Genomic DNA, 4476 nt, shown 5'->3' with positions numbered 1-4476 from the left:
GTTAAACACATCCTTTTTTTTTTAAGTGTGAGACATTTTAAGTCCTAGGTTATTTTATTAACTATTTTGAAATTTAATTTTCTTTGTGGTTACTCTAGGGATTATAATACATATCTTATCACAATCTACTTTAGCTTAATGCTGGGAATTTTGAAAAATATAACAACTTTGTTCTAATATAGCTCAATTTCCCCATTCTTTGAGCCATTAATGCTATATTTATTATACTTATATATGCCATAAATCCGACAGAACAGTGATAGAGTGATTGCCTTATGCAGTCATATAATATTTAAACAAACATTTTAAACTATTTTATATTAACAAATGTATATATATATCATATGAACTTATATAATCTATAAATATATATTTAAACAGAACATTTAAAACAAACTCATATAAAAAAAGAGAAAAAAACCTGTTCATAAAGCCCTTTATGCTAACCCACATATTTATCATTTCCATTGCTCTTCATTTCTTTCTGCGGATTCATTTTCTGGTACCATTTTCTTTCAACCTGAAAGTCTTCCTTTAGAATTTCTCATGGGACAGTTCTGCTAGCTACAGATTCTGTTTTTGTTCATCTTTCTTTTGAGCAGAATCTCGCTCTGTCACCCAGGCTGGAGTGCAGTGGCACGATCTTGGCTCACTGCAACCTCCACCTCCGGAGTTGAAGTGATTCTTGTGCCTCAGTCTGCAGAGTAGCTGGGACTATAGGTGACTGCCACCACGCCCAGCTAATTTTTGTATTTTTCGTAGAGATGGTGTTTCACCATGTTGGCCAGGCTGATCTCAAACTCCTGAGCTGAAGTGACCCATCCGCCTCGGCCTCCCAAAATGCTGGGATAACAGGCGTGAGCTGCTGTGCCCGGCCTGTTTTTGTATATCTTTGAATGAATTTATTTTAGCTTCTTATATATATATATTTTTTATTATACTTTAAGTTATAGGGTACTTGTGCACAACATGCAGGTTTGTTACATATGTATACATGTGCCATGTTGGTGTGCTGCACCCATTAACTAGTCATTTAACATTAGGTATACCTCCCAATGCTATCCCTCCCCCCCCACCCCACAACAGGCCCCAGAGTGTGATGTTCCCCTTCCTGTGTCCATGTGTTCTCATTGTTCAATTCCCACCTATGAGTGAGAACATGTGGTGTTTGGTTTTTTGTCCTTGCAATAGTTTGCTGAGAATGATGGTTTCCAGCTTCATCCATATCCCTACAAAGGACATGAACTCATCATTTTTTATGGCTGCATAGTATTCCATGGTGTACATGTGCCACATTTTCTTCATCCAGTCTATCATTGTTGGACATTTGGGTTGGTTCTAAGTCTTTGCTATTATGAATAGTGCCACAATAAACATATGTGTGCATGTGTCTTTATAGCAGCATGATTTATAGTCCTTTGGGTATATACCCAGTAATGGGATGGCTGGGTCAAATGGTTTTTCTAGTTCTAGATCCCTGAGGAATCGCCACACCAACTTCCACAATGGTTGAACTAGTTTACATTCCCACCAACAGTGTAGAAGTGTTCCTATTTCTCCACATCCTCTCCAGCACCTGTTGTTTCCTGACTTTTTAATGATCGCCATTCTAACTGGTGTGAGATGGTGTCTCACTGTGGTTTTGATTTGCATTTCTCTGATGGACAGTGATGATGAGCATTTTTTCATGTGTCTGTTGGCTGCATAAATGTCTTCTTTTGAGAAGTGTCTGTTCATATCCTTTGCTGACTTGTTGATGGGGTTTTTTTTTCTTGTAAATTTGTTTGAGTTCTTTGTAGATTCTGGATATTAGCACTTTGTCAGATGGGTAGATTGTAAAAATTTTATCCCATTCTGTAGGTTGCCTGTTCACTCTGATGGTAGTTTCTTTTGCTGTGCAGAAGCTCTTTAGTTTAATTAGATCCTATTTGTCAATTGTGGCTTTTGTTGCCATTGCTTTTGGTGTTTTAGGCATGTAGTCCTTGCCTATGCCTATGTCCTGAATGGTACTGCCTAGGTTTTCTTCTAGGGTTTTTATGGTTTTAGATCTAACATTTAAGTCTTTAATCCATCTTGAATTAATTTTTGTATAAGGTGTAAGGAAGGGATCCAGTTTCAGCTTTCTACATAAGGCTAGCCAGTTTTCCCAGCACTATTTGTTGAATAGGGAATCCTTTTCCCATTTCTTGTTTTTGTCAGGTTTGTCAAAGATCAGATAGTTGTAGATGTGTGGTATTATTTCTGAGGGCTGTGTTCTGTTCCATTGGTTTATATCTCTGTTTTGGTACCGGTACCATGCTGTTTTGGTTACTGTAGCCTTGTAGTGTAGTTTGAAGTCAGGTAGTGGGATGCATCCAGCTTTGTTCTTCTGGCTTAAGATTGACTTGGCAATGCAGTCTCTTTTTTGGTTCCATATAAAATTTAAAGTAGTTTTTTCCAAGTCTGTGAAGAAAATCATTGGTAGCTTGATGGGGATGGCATTGAATCTATAAATTACCTTGGGCAGTATGGCCATTTTCATAATGTTGATTCTTCCTATCCATGAGCATGGAATGTTCTTCCATTTGTTTGTATCCTCTTTTATTTCATTGAGCAGTGGTTTGTAGTTCTTCTTGAAGAGGCCTTTCACATCCCTTGTAAGTTGGATTCCTAGGTATTTTATTTTCTTTGAAGCAATTGTGAATGGGAGTTCACTGATGATTTGGCTCTCTGTTTGTCTGTTACTGGTTTATAAGAATGCTTGTGATTTTTGCACATTGATTTTGTATCCTGAGACTTTGCTGAAGTTGCTTATCAGCTTAAGGAGATTTTGGGTTGAGACGATGGGGTTTTCTAGATATACAATCATGTCATCTGCAAACAGGGACAATTTGACTTCCTCTTTTCCTAATTGAATACCTTTTATTTCTTTCTCCTGCCTGATTGCCCTGGCCAGAACTATGTTGACTAGGAGTGGTGAGAGAGGGCATCCCTGTCTTGTGCCAGTTTTCAAAGGGAATGCTTCCAGTTTTTACCCATTCAGTATGATGTTGGCTGTGGGTTTGTCATAGATAGCTCTTATTATTTTGAGATACGTCCCATCAATACCTAATTTATTGAGCGTTTTTAGCATGAAGTGCTGTTGAATTTTGTCAAAGGCCTTTTCTGCATTTATTGAGATAATCATGTGGTTTTTGTCTTTGGTTCTGTTTATATGCTGGATTTTGCTGGACATATTGGTTGACACTGTTTTCTTTGAGTCTTTTGAATATGTTGTTCTACTGCCTTTTGGCCTTTATTGATTCTGATGGAAACTCAGCTGTTAAATATGTTGTTGTTCTTCTGTACATGGGAGTTATTTTTCTCTTACTGCATTCAAGATTTTTAAATTGTCTTTGGCTTTTAGCAATTTAACTATGATGTGCAAATCTCTTTGTGTTTTTCTTACCTAGGTTTGTGGCGCTTCTTGAACCTGCTGATTAATGTTTTTCAGCATAGTTGGGAGGTTTTCAGGGCATTATTTCTTCAAAAAAAAATTTTTTAACCTTTTTTCTGCTCTCCTCCCCTTCAGGACTCTTATTATATGTATGTTTGTGTGCTTGATGTTGTCCCAGAGGTCTCTGAGGCTCTGATCATTTTTCTCCAGCCTTTTTTTTCTGTGTTCTTCAGAAAGGATAATTTTTCTTTCTTTCTTTCTTTCTTTTTTTTGAGGTAGAGTTTTGCTCTTGTCGCCCACAATGCATTGGCACTATCTTGGCTCACTGCAACCTCTGCCTCTTGTGTTCAAGTGATTCTCCTGCCTCAGCCTCCCAAGTAGCTGGGATTACAGGCACCCGCCATCATGCCCGACTAATTTTTGTATTTTTAGTAGAGGTGGGGTTTCATCATTGTTGGCCAGGCTGGTCTCGAACTCCTGACCTCAGGTGATCCACCTGCCTCGGCCTCCCAAAGTGCAGGGATTACAGGTGTGAACCACCTCGCCTGGCTGCAGAAAGGATAATTTCTACTCATCTATCTATGTCTATAGATGTGAGATGATAGAAGGAAATAATCAGTAAGTTCAGACTCTTGCTGTTCTTATATGACATTTGGGTAGATTTCATGAATAGACCCTTTTAGTTTATTATTTGCTTTTGGTTGATTTCCAGTCCTAAAACGCTTGTTTAAACAATTTTATACTTTTTTAAAAATGAAATGCTTCATGAATTTGCGTGTCATCCTTGTGCAGGGGCCATGCTAATCTTCTCTGTATCATTCCAATTTTAGTTCACGTGCTGCTGAAGTGAGCAAAACAACTTTATACTTTTATATTTGTTTTGGCGGGGAGAGGATTTGTCCACCTTTTTAGGCTGCTCTAACTTGAAGTATCATCTCTGGTATGTTTATAGTTTTTTTTAATGTTTACATTTTGGAGTTTTAATTTTGTTCATTCAGTAGCTTGAGATAGGGATCTAACTTTGTTTTTCTTCCAAATGAATAGATAATTTACCAAACAAC

General features: G+C 37.6%; 1 non-coding gene across 1 annotated transcript; it reads right to left on the bottom strand.

Moving 5' to 3' along the window:
- Positions 1-4162: 4162 nt before the first annotated feature.
- On the bottom strand, positions 4163-4269 carry LOC129525199 (U6 spliceosomal RNA). The gene has a single exon (XR_008669325.1). It is a non-coding gene; the product is annotated as a U6 spliceosomal RNA (small nuclear RNA).
- Between the last annotated feature and the right edge of the window lie 207 nt (positions 4270-4476).

Source organism: Gorilla gorilla, chromosome 8 (genome assembly GCF_029281585.2).
Source record: "Gorilla gorilla gorilla isolate KB3781 chromosome 8, NHGRI_mGorGor1-v2.1_pri, whole genome shotgun sequence".
Classification (NCBI taxonomy): domain Eukaryota; kingdom Metazoa; phylum Chordata; class Mammalia; order Primates; family Hominidae; genus Gorilla; species Gorilla gorilla.
This window is presented reverse-complemented; position numbering and strand designations above follow the sequence as displayed.